The sequence below is a fragment of the Lynx canadensis genome, chromosome D4, assembly GCF_007474595.2.
Source record: "Lynx canadensis isolate LIC74 chromosome D4, mLynCan4.pri.v2, whole genome shotgun sequence".
NCBI lineage: Eukaryota > Metazoa > Chordata > Mammalia > Carnivora > Felidae > Lynx > Lynx canadensis.
The window spans coordinates 46,154,759-46,170,685 of NC_044315.2; positions in this window are offsets into that span (position 1 = coordinate 46,154,759).

Sequence of the window (15,927 nt, forward strand, 5' to 3'; positions counted from 1 at the left end):
ATTTTTTGGATATGTATTACTGTAATTATGTGATATTTGATTTAATCCTTGATTCACCACTCTGCAGGAATTATATTTTCATGTTGTCGATGAGGAAGCCAAGGTTCTGAGAGGTGAAGTGACTTACCCAGAGAAACAGAGATAGTAAGTACACACAGAGCCAGAGTTTGTTCTCAGGAATTTCTGTTTATCTTTAGAGTCTGGGTTTTTGCCTTCACTCTGTTTTTACATGTTAATGAGAATGATTGGATTTTGGTCTTTTTTTCTACTTGAAAATCCTCGATCCAATATTAAATAGAAGGGAAAACAATTTTACACTTTAAAGCATACTCTATCATGATACTTTCTATGTTTGCTATTATTAATGGTGAGAAAACATTATACCCAGTTACTGACTAAATTTAGCAAGGATTTTAGGAAAGGAAAGCTAAGCTATGCAAAGATCTTAGAATCAGAGGACCTGAGCTAACATTTTAGTTCTGCTCATTACAGCTGCCTGATCTGTCTCAGCTTTATTTTCTTCTGTGAATTCAAAATAATAATGCTTCTTATGTGGTTTAAGTGAGAAAATGTATGGGCAAATGCCTGGTTGTGCTTATCATCACATGGTAGGCATTTCATAGGAGTTTGAGAAATTAGAAAGAAATATAATTAAGTGCTTCTAACTTCAAGACTTAAGTATAAGGAGAAAGGGTATGGCTTTGTTTGGACTGTAGTCAATTTGGGGCTCTGGTTTGTGCTTGGTGGTTTTACAGTAGGATGCAAGGGATGAGTTTGTTTACATTCAACTCAATCTTATGCATGTAGGTATGAATCTAGATCAACAGGGAACACATTGGATGAATTAAATTTAAGTATTGGATCTTATATGGATTTCCAGGATAGTTCACACTCTTATATAGATATAGCCTTTATGCTATTCTTTTCTTCTTTCAATTGCTTTCATGCGAAGACTAATAAATCCCTCCGGAGATTTCATGACTAAAAGTGAAAGAACCCAAGCTGGGCTGAGAAGTTATTCGTACCTGTTTCATTTCAACATATATTCTTTCCACTCAGGCTTCTTTGATCTAAGAGAAATGCAAACGTGAGCAGTCAGGGAATCTATGTTCCATGAGGATTCAGCCTTTGTATAACTTTATGGCTGTGGTTGCCCTAAGGTTGCATTCTTCTATTTTGAGCCTGACATCTTTTACCATTTTAGTAGCACATTTTTTTTTTTCCTTTCTTCACTTGAAATTCAGTTCTTCTCATCAAGTATATTGATTGAAAGTTTGCTCCCCATTCTGTTCCCCATGCTGGGGCTGGTTGACAGAGGGAGGAAGCCAGCCACACCAAGTGAGGACAGCAGAAGTTTGGGAAGCCAGTGAGGAGGCAGAACCCAGATGGGCAGAAGAGAAGAGAAGCCAGCATGGGGGAAAACTGAGGATTGACAAGAAGGAGAAGGACGGCGGGGTGCTCAGCCGTTGGTAGCCGCAAAGTTGCTAAAGCAGGAGGAGGGAAAGAAAGCAAGCACTCGAGATTACTGCTGGAAGCTTGGCTGCTTCCCCAAGTGTGTTTTCAGCTGTGTTTCAGTCCTCCTAGCTGCACTGGTGAGTGCTGGTTCCATCTTTTTAAAGGCACAGATCACAGCTTCTGATAGAGAAGAGAGTTCATACAATGCTTACTTGCTGAAGTATTTTTAAGGATGACTCTGTTTCTGCTCCATCTGTTTACAGCTCTGGTGGGGATTTTTTCTCTTCTATTCTCGGTTCCTCAGTGTGCTGGTGAAGCCATGTTCGTAGTGGCCAAAAGACGCAGAGTCATGAAGTTAGATTTTAGTCTATCATACACTTCAGCCAAGTTGACCAAATAGAATTGGAGTCAACTGCAAAATTTTTAGTTCTCTTAATGATGCCGGAACTTAAACAAGACCTTTTGTGTGTGTTTTTAACTCCCTTCAGCATAGCTGGCAGGTTACATAATATCCATTTGTCCCGAAAGTGAACATCTTTACAACAGAAATTACTGAAAAAGACATGGCAAACATTTCTAGCATCTTCCCAATTAATTGGTTGGTTTATTTTATAGTATCCTGGGCATTAACAACATTTCTGTTTAAAAAATAAAAAAATACACCATTTTATGTCTTACAAGAATTTCTCAGCTATCTCTCACCTACATTTGAACCTTGTAAGAACCTCACAGTATAGATATTATCTTGGTTTTGCAGTGAAGTATCAGAGAAGTTGAGTACTTTGTCCAAGTACTGTCCACACAGCCAGTAAATAAATAAAATCACATTCTGAATCTGTGGACACCAACTTAGGGGCATTGCTGTTTTAGAGCACACATTTTGTATAGCTGTTTTTGGTATTCTGTATCTAGTGATATAGATGATATAGATAGGAATCTGTTGTTCGTGCTGTAGTAATCTCTTGCCCTCTCCTTGTTTCTCTCAGTTCCTATCCTAGTTTAACAACCCTATCTCTTTTTTCAAAAGAGTAATTTTTATTTTTTATTCTTATTTTTGAAATTCTAATTACAGTATAATTAACATGTGGCGCTATGGTAGTTTCAGGTGTAAAATCTAGTGATTCAACACTTCTCTACATGACTCAGTGCTCATCACGGTATGTGTACTCTTCCTCCACCTGTTTCACCCATCTCCCCACCCACCTAGTTAAGAGTCGGGTTTTTTGCTTGTGCCTTTTTTTTCTTTGTTTATTTTTGTTTCTTAAATTCCGCATAGGGGTGAAATCATACGGCATTTGTCTTCCTCTGACTGACGTGTTTCACTTAGCATTATACCCTCCCCCTCCATCCATGTTGTTGCAGATGGCAAGATTTCATTCCTTTTTATGGCTGAGTAATCTTCCATTAAACATATCTACCACATCTTCTTTATCTATTCCTCTCTATTAAAGGACACTAGGTTGCTTCCATAATTTGGCTATTATAAATAACGCTTCAGTAAACAGGGGTGCAACTATCTTTTCAAATTAATGTTTTCATGTTCTTTGGGTATATACCCCGTGGTGGAATTACTGGATCATATGGTGATTAATTTCAATTTTTTGAGGAGCCTCCATACTGTTTTCCACACTGGCTGCACCAGTTTGCATTCCCACCAACAGTGCACAAGTTTTCCTTTTTCTCCACATCCCTGCCAACATTTGTTGTTTCTTATGTATTTTGGCATTAGCCATTCTGCTAGGTATGATAGGATATCTCATTGTGGTTTTGGCCTGCATTTCCTTGATAATGAGTGATGTTGAGCATCTTTTCACATGTCTATTGGCCATCTGGATGTTCTTTGGAGAAATTTCTGTTCATGTCTTCTGCCCCTTTTGAAATTGGGTTATTTAGGTTTTTTGGTGCTGAGATGTATCAGTTCTTTATATATTTTGGATACTAACCCTTTATTGGATATGTCACTTGCAAATATTTCTATTCACCAGGTACAGAATCCTAATCACATGGTGTAGGCACAAAATTCACTAGTAAGAGGGTGCCTTGTTATTGAGAAGGTCGGAAATATACAAGAGTATATTGAGAACTTTATTATGTGCCAGGAAGTATCTTAAACCTTAAAAAGGAAAAAGAAAAATGATTGCCTTACTATTTGAAAAATAATAAAGATCCCAGTTGACACCATAAACCAAGATGAAATCCAGATGGGTTAAAATGTAAATAGTCATTTAAGGGGCATGTGGGTGGCTCAGTAGGTTAAGCCTCTGGCTTCGGCTCAGGTCATGATCTCATGGTTCATGAGTTCGAGCCCCATGTCGGGCTCTGTGCTGACAGCTCAGAGCCTGGAGCTTGCTTCAGATTATTTGTGTCTCCCACTCTCTCTGCTCAGAGCTCATGCTCTGTCTTTCTCTCTCTCAAAAATAAATAAACATTAAAAAAATTTTTTTAATGCAAACAGTCATTTAAAAAAGTATAAGAACATGAATATTTACCTCATCTAAGGAGAGAACAGGAATTTTTAAGCATAAAAACAATGAAAGAAAGCACAAATGTCTATAGATTTGAGTACATAAAAATTGATTTTTGAATAGTCATAAATAAACAAAATGAAAATCAATCAACAAATGGGAAAATATTTGACATCAGACTAAGAAAGGCAGTCCTTTTTAATATATAAAAAGTTCTTACAGATCAAAGACAAAAATCACTAAGACTGCAATAAAAAATAGATAAAAAGTATAACCAGAAAAAATCAGTGAAGACAACATATAAGTGACTAATTTTAATGAAAAGATTTCAACTCATTTTCTAAGAAAAGCATCAATTCAAACAAGATAGCCTTTCTCTACCAAAATAGAATGAATGCTTCAAAATATATATTCCATTTTGGTAATGGTCTCATGAGATGGACACATACTGGTTGGGTTATAAGTTGGCACAAACCTTCTGAAAAGCACTTAAAAATTTTTTTTTAAAAACTTCAAATAAATTTGTACCTTCTGACCTCATAATTCTCTTTCTGGGAATATACTCTGTGGTTTTAGTAAAAAATTCAAACATATAATGTGTATATATATATATATCACAGAAATATATATATCAATGTATATATAAATTATATATATATATTTTTATGTGTATATGTGTGTGTGTGTCTGTGCATATATATGTGTTATATATATGCAAAGATTTTTATTTCTGTATTTTAGGAAAGCTTTTTATATGGAAAATTTTGCACTAATATGAAAGTAGAGAGAATATGACAGTCAGTCTCTATGTAGCCACTACCTGACTTCAGACATTATTAATATTTCTCCACTCTTATTTCATCTGTTTCTGTGTGCTTTCTGTCTCCAGGACTATGCTAAAAGCGAATGCAAGACCTCTTATTTTATTTGTGAAAACTTCTGTATGATAAAAGCCTTAAAAAGTTCAAAGGCCGCTATTAAGTCTAAGGTATTAAACAGATTGATGTTCACATTTCTTCATTGACTAAAGAATGTCTTTTAATAATTGCTTTGCTCACATTAGAATCTCAAAAAGGTCTGCACATTGCACATGTTGATATTACGTCTCTTAAGTTAATGTATAACAGTTCCTTCCCCTTTCTCTTTCTCCTGTTATTTATTTGATAAATAAACTAGGTCATTTGTCCTGTAGAATGTCATACATTCTAGATTTAGCTGATGTCTGCCTCATGGTATCATTTAATGTTTTTCTTTTTCTTTCTTATTTCCTGTAAACTAGTACTTAGAATGAGGCTTGATTACAGACAGGCTCATTTTCAGTTTTATTTTTTGGCAAGAATACTGTATGTGTGGTGTTTTGTACTTCCTGTTATATTATAACAGCATGCACATAATTTCTGGTTGCCCCACTTTCAGTGACGCTAAGATTTGTAGGTTCTGATGAGCCCTCTTTTATCAAAGTCCCTATTGACTTTTTATATAATTTTTAGTTATAACATTTATTAATGAGTATTGACTAGATCCATTATTTCATTAGAATTTACAAAATGGTATTTTTCTAATTCTACCTCTTGCATTAACTGGAAACTTTTTATACAGAAAAACTCCCTCTCCAACAGTTTGATTACTCTGAAACAGTTCATGCTGGAAAGACATCTTGATTCTTTCCCTTATTTATCAATTTTCAGAGGAATGTGTCAATGCTCCTGCTACCTTTATCCACATTGTTTCATTACAGTGCAAGCTGGTAACAACATAAAGGTCCAACAGTGGAAGATATCCTATGGTATATCTATGCTATAAATATTGTGCAGTCTTTAAATTTAAAAAAATATTTAATAACATAGGACAATATTCTGAATAAAATATTAACTGAAAAAGATCCAGAAATGTATATATAGTGGTGTGATCTAAATATTACCTAAAATGAATGCATCATAAAATACTATCTCTGCCTCAGATATTAACATGATCACCATAGGATAGTGAGTTTTAGAGTCTTGCAAGTTTTATCTTTATTTTCCATAGACCCTTCTAGAAGATCCACTACTTTTATCCTAAAAGAAAATGTAGGGGCGCCTGGGTGGCTCAGTCGGTTAAGCATCCGACTTGGGCTCAGGTCATGATCTTGAGGTTCGTGAGTTCAAGGCCCGTGTCGGGCTCTGTGCTGACAGCTCAGAGCCTGGAGCCTGTTTCAGATTCTGTGTCTCCCTCTCTCTCTCTGACCCTCCCCCGTTGATGCTCTTTCTCTCTCTGTCTCAAAAATAAATAAACGTTAAATTTTTTTTTAAATAAAAGAAAATGTAAATTTGCTTAAAAGAAATGTCGCTGGATATACTTGAAGAGATTCATGGGATGCTAATCCTGGCTCCAGCTTTGACTTCTATTGTAACTTTGATTATATCTCTTTCCTACACCTAAACAAGTTTTTGTGCTGTTAACCAAACAATTGGAGTGATTTAAAATGTGCTCAATTCTGCAGATTCTGAGACATCTTTTTCATTAAACACAACACATAGTCAGTAGAATGGAATCTACTAAATTAAGCCATGCTCGACAAAATTTGACCAATTCAGGAGACAGCCGAACTAAAACTTCCTGTTTTTGTTGTTCTCGTGTGTGTGTGTGTGTGTGTGTGTGTGTGTGTGTGTGTGTGTTTTATCAACTGGTCCATAATAGAAAAACAGATGAGCCAAAGTCTGTTCTTGCCAGGGTCCGTTTAATATATTCTAAATGTGTTTGTTGCTTAGTTTCAAGATGAATGAAAGGAAACCAATACTGGCTTTGATTTTGACAAGTTCTTGGTAATCCCGAGAAAGTACTTGATTCTCCAGGGACCTCTCTGAGGCTTAGTTTATACCTCTATAAAATAGGGAGCAGATGGTTTGATTCACGTGGTTGTTTCCAAGGTAATGTATATAAAACTCCAGGCATGATCTTAAGAAATTAGCAGTTGCCCAACAAATGCTACTTTTCTCTTCTTGCTTCCTAAATAGAAAGGGAAGCAGTCTTTTCCAGTTTTACTCTTCTAATATTGGAGAACTGATCCTGGGGACAGGTTATCTAGATTCAAGTCCAGCTCTACTCTTGGTTTTGAGCCAGTGAAATAAATAAATCTTTTGTGCCTCAGTTTTCCTTTTCTGAAAACGGGGAGAAGAGCAGTACTTACGTATGGGCTGCTATGCATAGTAAATGGGTTAGTAAATGCATATCACTTAGAATTTTGCCTGGCACAGGGTAGGAACTATATGGGTGGAAGCTATTACCTTTATTATCTGCCTAGAAAAATGGAATTTCCAAGCTCAAGATTCAAGGTACTTCCCCTTGGATGATACATGAGATACACTGACCACTTCTTGCTTTTTTACTTCTCTTTTTCAAGGTCCTTCTTCCTTCTGTTGATACATTTAACACTTACAGCCACACAATTCAGATTTTGCTTAATTAGGTCAGGGTTTCCTCCTGTGATTATAATTGATTAAGATTATGTGATATTTGTCCCTTTTCCTTATTCTTTTTTGTTGTTGGTGTGATGGTGGTGATGGTGAGGGTGTGTGTGTGTGTGTGTGTGTGTGTGTGTGTGTGTGTGTGTGGTATAGCCCTGACATATGGTAGCAGCCCTGATGGCTGTGGGTGTAGTTGCAACTTTCCACACATTCATTTTGTTACTAGTTTTTATTCCGAAATTTCTATAGATCTCTGCTTCTGTTATGGGACATTTTATCAGCATATCTCCCAAAAAGTAAGCACCGCACCATGCTTATTGAGGGGTTTGAATGGAATAATCTAAGTTCTTCCAATATTTTGACAACAGAGTGTTATTAGACAGGTTTAGGACAGTGTGCTGAATGACTCAAAGATAGGGACAAACCACATGGCCATATTACTCAGGAATGAGACCACCTAATCAGTGCACAGGGAGCTCTAAATCCCACAAGGGAACATTACCCTCAGATTACATAAGGACTGTGTTAGAAAACATTTCTCACTCAAACTGAAGAAAATAAAAACAGATCCAAAGTAGATGTAAGGTAACTTCCGTGGCAATAACCTAAGAGATAGATTTTTAAATGTGCTGCTAATGAGACAAAGATGTCCTTTCTATTAATTAATAGGCACTAGGATGTTTCTCAGTTTCCATCAAAGTGGTCAGCATGTGTACCCTAGGAAAACAGGACAGTAGTATTGCAACCCACCTATAGGAATGTGTATTGTCAAAACCGATAAGAGTTACGGACATGGAGTCCGGAGAAATGAGTGCCCATGAGTAAAGCCTTGTCACTGGGCAGTTAGCAGTTCTCAGAGTAGACAGCAGTCTGTGTCTGAGGCCAGGCCCCTATTGTCTGGACAGAAATCTCTAGCAAGTGATAGGACAATCCACTCAGATATTCCACTGAGGCTATTAAGAGCATCTATGCCTAAGTGCTCTAATTCTGTGCTCACTAGGAACAGACTGAGGCATCCCTTGTTCCACTGATTGTTCATACCCAACAGGAAGAAGTGATTTGGGCACATACCTCGTGCCGGTAATCTTCTTAGATGAACCTTTTATCTGAGGCAGGTTGCACAGGGTCTTGTAGACCATGCTAAGGATTGGGGGAGGGGGGGCTGGGAAGCCATTTGTGGGTTTTAAACAAGGAAGTGAGAGAAAATGTGGCACTATTTATAGATTTATAAAATATGAAATCAGAAGAAAATCATCTATTCAAACTATTTTAAATGTTAAAAGGAGAGTCACTTACTTTGCACTTCTGAAAACCTTGAAAACACTCTAAGATGTTGTAGAAGTCAGGGTTCTCCAGAGACACAGATCAATAGCATATGTTTCTATATATATCCCCAAACCTCAGTCTTTGCTCTTAAGGCCTTCAACTGATTGGACAAAACTCACCCACATCATGGAGGGTAATCTGCTTTACTCAAAGTCTACTGATTAAACATTAATCACATCTAAGAAATAGCTTCACAGTATCACATCTGGTTTGGTGGTTGGCCAAACAATTGGAGACCACACCCTACCCAGATTGACACATTAAAATTAACCATTGCTGACAGAAAGAATTTATGATGTTACCCTTAGTTGAGAGGTGACTTTGTTAAGTTTAAGCAAAGTCAATTGACCATTTCTACTTTAGGGCTGCAATCAGTAAGAAAGAGGGCCACTCTCCTTACCTGCTTCACACTTGAAGGGAGGCATAAAGTAGCAAGAGCATTTTATAACTGCCCCCCTGCCCCGAAATTCAAGGTGACAAGTACCATTATTTGAACACTTCCCTTTTTTTTTTCCAATTATCACACGATCCTTTCATTCACAACTTTGTGATAACAGCTAAATACCCTTTAGCTTCATTGTTGACATATTGTGGAACCCCATTAAATTGATGGTTTGTAGATTAATTGAGATTTTCCACTTAGAAAAAAGGAATGCCTCCATTTCTAATGAACAGTCTTTTCTTTTTACAAGGCAATGTTTCAAACCCCAATGACCAGGTGGAAAGAAGAAAGAAGAAAAGGGGTATTGGGATGGATTCTGGAAGCTTGCTAACAATCTTGTTTGATGACAGAAAAGGGAGAGTTTTCTTCCTGCTTTCTAGTTTTTAAAGTCTTTTCCTGTACATTTTGGAGCCATGATGCTAAATACACCAACCTATAATGGTCCCACACTCAATACAGATCATCTAAAGTTGACAAGAAAAAATTCTACTTTCTTAGAAAAATGGACTCATTATTTAATTACATGAAAGTTAAAGATCACTTTGTGATTATTTGAAATAAAAATAATCATAACAATTTCCAATAGTATTTATAAATTTTCATTTAAATTCTGACTCTAAAACTCATTCCTATCAGGTTTTAAAAAACAAACATCCCCAAAGGCAAGTCATTTATTATCAGTTACTAGTGTCCAAGGCCAATAAACATGAGTTGGATTCCCACATGAACCATATAGTTTTAAGGCCCATGTTTTAGACTGCATCCCAACAATTTAAACTATGTCTCTAACCCTCTGAAATATCGTCTTACTCACTAAGGGGAATGGGCAAGAGGTGTGAGAAAATCAATATACACACATGCTCCTGTGAGAAAACAACTCAGAGTTGCAGGTTGTTGGGGAGTGGTAGTTGATAAAGGATGTCATCACCTCTCCATGGATGGAAGTAAAGGAACAGCCTCTTTCTGGATGCATCACATTCGTTCTTTAAATGAAATTTCGACTTTCTTTTAAAACTAGCCAGGAATAAATTTATTGTGCATATCAACGTACACAATAAAAGTTGTTATTGTTGGTTACCAGACTTTTAAGATCTTTTTCTTTCTCATATATATATTAAAAACATTTTTAATGTTTATTTATTTTTTGAGGGAGACAGAGACAGAGTGTGAGTGGGGGAGGGGCAGAGAGAGAGGGAGACACAGAATCCAAAGCAAGCTCCAGGCTCCCAGGTGTCAGCACAGACCTGAACACGGGACCCGAACTCATGAAACGTGAGATTATGACCTGAGCCGAAGTTAGACGTTTAACCAACTGAGCCACCCAGGAGCCCCAGTCTTTCTCACTTATATTACTCACAAATTCTAGAGAATGAAATGTGAACTTTTAACTGATTTATTATTAAATTATTTATTAACTTTATTATAATTTTTAGCAAATTTATTTAGATTCATCCTCTCATCCTGAATATTACTCATCTATATGCAGCATTTGTGTAAATGAATATTCTTCCTTTGTTTATGGGATCCAACCAATAATGGTTCCATGGTGACACTTGTGCGGTGAATTAGGAAATTTCTGTGAGTCTAAGATTTATTGAGAGCTCTCTGTGTGACCAACACTGAGGACAAATATTCAAAGTAGCTCCTAGCCCTCAAGAAGTCCACACTGTCATGGAACCCCCAGGTAAAGGAACATTTGTAAAACATTTTGATCAATGATATAAAAGAGGTTTCCTCCTGTGCCTTTTCTCACACCACCCACATATACTTTGTTGTAGACCCAGTTGTTTTCACCTGTCCATACTCCTTCTCTAACAGGGCCCCAATTTTCCCTGGTGAATCATGCCTTCCCAATTAGGACCTGTCATTTGAAGTGTACCAGACTACCACTCAAGGTGACTAACCAAGGAGCAGGTATGTGACCCAACATAGGCTGACACTCTCTCCCAGGATCCTGTATCCTAGGGAGTGTCTTAAGAAGGGAAAATGATTGGAGGCTTCATTGCCATGGCAGTATCTGAAGAGATTATCCAACCTGCCTTTATGACTGGTGAGGCAGTCATTGTGTGAGAAGTCTCATTATTTGTTTTTGTTTTGTTTTGTTTTGTTTGGTTTTGTGAGGTACTTCATCCCATATCTTTCCAATAAATTCCTTTCCAAATGTGATTTACGTTGTTTGAAATGAAAGAAACTTTGATATGGTATCATTCAATATGAATAGCTCTCTCTGGCCCTCCTTATTTTGGTCACACCTCATATATACTTCATCCTATTTTCTGTCATTCTCTACATTTTGACTCTAGGGCACAGCGACTGCCATTTGGGGGAAATTCGTGGCCCAAGTGAGACAGACCTAGATTCTCCCTTTATTACATTAATCACATTGGGTAGGAATCTGAAGAAATATAATCTGTACTATCATTTCAAACTATCATTTGAAGAACTATCATCTACCTCACATATGTTACCTCATTTAATTATTACAGTATTTCTATGTAATAGGCATTATTCTCTCCATTTTATAGTTAACAGAAGTTCAGACAGGTTAAGGAATTGGTCCAAGGTTACATAGCGAGAATGTATCAGAGCTCTAATTTGAATTCATACCTACCTGAGCTCAAAACTCAATTTTTCCTCGAGGCTTCTCAGCTACCCACCCCTGAGATATCACAATTTTGATGCGTCAACACATTACTTTATCTTTGTGGGACTTGGTTTCCTTATCTATAAAATAGGAATGTGAAAACCTACTACATCGTATAGTTGTAATTACTAAATGGGATAATGTAGAGAAAGCCTTTAGTTTTTATAGGTGGCCAAAAGTGAATGCTTTCTAGCTTAATTTCCAACTTTGATATATATATATATATCTGATATATATATATATATATATATATATATATATATATATATATATATCTGGATCTTGGAGATTATGGTGAATTCAAAATCTTGACCAAATCAGTCACTTCCAATTATCCCTTAACCAACTTCTCCCCAGAGCAGCTGAAAAAATTTAATTTTATTTTTCTCTCCTTTCTCCTCTTAGCCCCACACCTTCCCATCTCCTGGAAGAAATGCTAACAAACAATGAAACTCTTATAGTAGGACATCAATGGTAAGGCCCATTGTGAACTCAGACTCTGCATAAGTGGGAGATGGTCTTCAGTACCTTTGCCTCCAGCCTGTATGTGTTTCTTATGTCATTTTTTCGTTTAAAAATGTAACTCACTTTTTTGATAATACTTTAGAGTATCTCTAAACTTCGATCTCTAAAGTTTTTAGCTTGAGAAGGAATTTTCAGTTTAGTAGTTGAAAAGAATAGGCCCTCTGCCTCAGAGTTTTGCCATTAGGGTTAAATAATACACAACACTTGCCATGCACAGAGTAGGCACTCAATAACTGAGCTCTGATTATTATGACACATTTATATTTTCAGTATTTTGAACATACAACCGATGCCTAGGCAATACAACAATACAACCGATGCCTAGGCAATGTTGGTTGTATTGACTAGAGTAGTCCACAGTAAAAAGGTGTTTCATGGAACAGATGAAGAGTTGAAAAGAAAATATTTTCAGTTACACAATGTTTAAATGCGCACTGAGGGACATTAAGTGAAATTCAAAGTAAAGTTCTTTTTCAATCTGGTCCACTTTTCTGGTGTAAGATTGGTTTCTGGCAAATTAGAAAATACTGACTCAAATGAAGGTTTTGGTTTTAGCCTCAAGTTTAAGTTTTTACTCATTTTCCTTATTACCAGGAAGCAGTATCTGCATTGAGCGAGTATGAGGAAAGTCCTACTTTCAAAATATATGTGTCATTTTTCCCACAACTGTACATGAAGCCCACATCCTTTCCTTCTGACCAAGGTGATGGTCAAAACACCCCAAGAGAATACGTATTATCAGCATATCTTTTATAATACTTTTCAAAGCGACATGTTGTAAGAATCAAGTGCTTAGGGCTGGTAGATGCGATATCACAAGCCCGTAGCCCTGGGAGCATCAGATACTTATGTTGAGTTATATTGGGTTGTGGTTTGAGTGGCTGGAGGAGGGGCAGGGAAGTAGTAAAACTAAAAAAAACTTGGAGGCAGGCATGTAGAACGCATTGGAACTAAAGTTAAGGCAAAAGGGAATAACCGAAAGCATGGTAAATCAAGGCCTTTGGGGGGAAACTGCAGAAGGGGAAAAACTTATAAACATTAAGACCTATGGTAGTGCGGCAGCCAAGGATGGGAGTGGGTCACAGAGCCAGAAGTTCAGAGATGGGTAAGGACTATGAGGATGTGTTAGAATCAAAGAAACCTGATGGCCTCAAGTCCCATTGTGTTTGCGTATCACCACTAAAACAGGCCAACTAAAGACTCTGGGAGAGTCCGCTCGGCCATATGGAGGAAGTCTCACATCGGTTTTAAAGTGATGAAAGATTTTCATAAGTAAGAGGTTTCATTTTCTGTAATAATATGTTTCTGTACTACCTCCCATCTGAAATCTATAGCGGGAGAAAAGAAAAAAATTGGAAGAACACAAGAGATCTACAGCAGTCCATCTCATCTAAATGGTCCTCCCAAACTTTGCTCCCTGCTCTAGCAATAAGGAACACTTTACCGAATATAGCACAGTAGGGCCAATTCTGGGGATGGTACTTTTTTGCAGATTGACATTGGCAACAGTTATACAAATACATTAAAATTTTTTTTTAATTGTTTATTTATTTTTGAGGAGAGAGACAGAGTGTGAGTGGGGGAGGGGCAGAGAGAGAGGAAGACACAGAAGCAGAAGCAGCCTCCAGGCTCTGAGCTGTCAGCACAGAGCCTCACCCGGGGCTCGAACGCGCGAGCCGTGAGGTCATGACCTGAGCTCAAGTCGGACACCTAACCGACTGAGCCACCCAGGCGCCCCACAAAGACATTTTTATTTCCATTTATAACTGATGGGAATGTTGACTTATTTAAAAAATAGAAATGGAGTAATATGCTTCTATTACTTATTAAAAATATATAAGTTAGAGAACATGGTTTTAAAAAATACGTTACACCGCATTTAGGTTATTGAGATTTTATTTTTTTTTTATTTTTATTTTTTCAACGTTTTTTTTATTTTTATTTTTGGGACAGAGAGAGACAGAGCATGAACGGGGGAGGGGCAGAGAGAGAGAGAGACACAGAACCGGAAACAGGCTCCAGGCTCCGAGCCATCAGCCCAGAGCCCGACGCGGGGCTCGAACTCACGGACCGCGAGATCGTGACCTGGCTGAAGTCGGACGCTTAACCGACTGCGCCACCCAGGCGCCCCTAGGTTATTGAGATTTTAAAACATTTTCACCATGGTTCCTGACCCACTGCTAGTATTCATGTAGTGGCAAACATTTTTAATAGAGAGGAGAAGAACATGGGGGATGTGGAGGGTAGGCAACTCAGAAACAAGTGGTATTTTACACTTGAACAAGATACCAAGTACTGAGGAAAGATTCTGCTGCCTTCAAATGTGTCATTCTGTCGGATTTCTTTTGGATGATGTTCTTTCCTATCTGAGAAAAGTATTTATTGGTAGCTACCCAAACTATTCCATTGGCCTTTTAAAAAATTTTAATTGTGAAAAATCTAAAGCATACACAAAAGTAGAGAAAAATGTATAAGTTCTCATGAACCGATCATCCAGCTTCAAGAGTTATACATATTTTTGCAATCTTGTTTCATTCTGACCCTCACTTTTGTGTGTGAGGAGGGCCTAGAGCACTTAAGCAAATTCCAGACATTGTGTCATTTTGCCCATAAATACTTCAGTATGCATTGCTAATTAAAAGACTGTTTTAAGTACAAACCATGCCATTATCACAACTTAACAAAATTAACAATTTTAATATATTCAATATATATTTCATATAGTCAATTCACAATTTTAATATATTCAATTTTAATATAGTCAATATATTCAAATTTACATCATTATATTTTAACAAGTTCCCTGTGTTATAATTATGCAAAAATAATGTGAAAAGTCACTAGAAATCATAAAAGCCACTTATTTGAAGGAACATACTAATAATATATGATGATGGTGATGACAGACTTGTGATCTGTTATGGTAAAAATAATTATTGTCTCCGGGATTAAGCTCAAAAAATCCTTAGTTTTAAGTTGCATAATACTTTAGAGAGTCAATTTAAAAGTTTTGCTATTTAAAAAAATTTTTTTTAAGTTTTTATTTATTTATTTTGAAAGAGAGAGAGAAAGAGAGAGAGGGAGAGAGAATCCCAAGCTGTCAGCCCAGAGCCTAATGTGGGGCTCGATCTCACCAACTGAGAAAACAACCTGAGCCAAAACCAAGAGTCAGACACTTAACCGACTGAGCCAACCGGGTGCCCCTAAAAGTTTTTCCTTTTTAATTTTTATAGTAGTTGGCTTCCTGAGAATGTTGGATAGATTATTTTTGTTCTTTTACATTGCTTTCCATTTTATAATATTTATTTTTCTGGTTATGAAAGTAATTCATGTTCCTTATAAAAATGTTGGAAAATCAATCATAATTTCATGACCCAGTGATGACCGTTCAATATCCTGGAATATTTCCTGCAGTCTTTGGTGTGGCTATTGTAACCTACTTTTTACAATTTACATTTTATTTTATGCATTTCCCAAGCCATTGAGCAACAATTATTATTTTTAAAAATCTTTGTGTGAATCTATGACTACTCCATGGCATAAGTCCCTAAAATGGAATTACTGTGTTCAGGAGTATGAATACTTGTAAGCTTTTTAGTATCTATTGCTTAATTATCCCTCAGA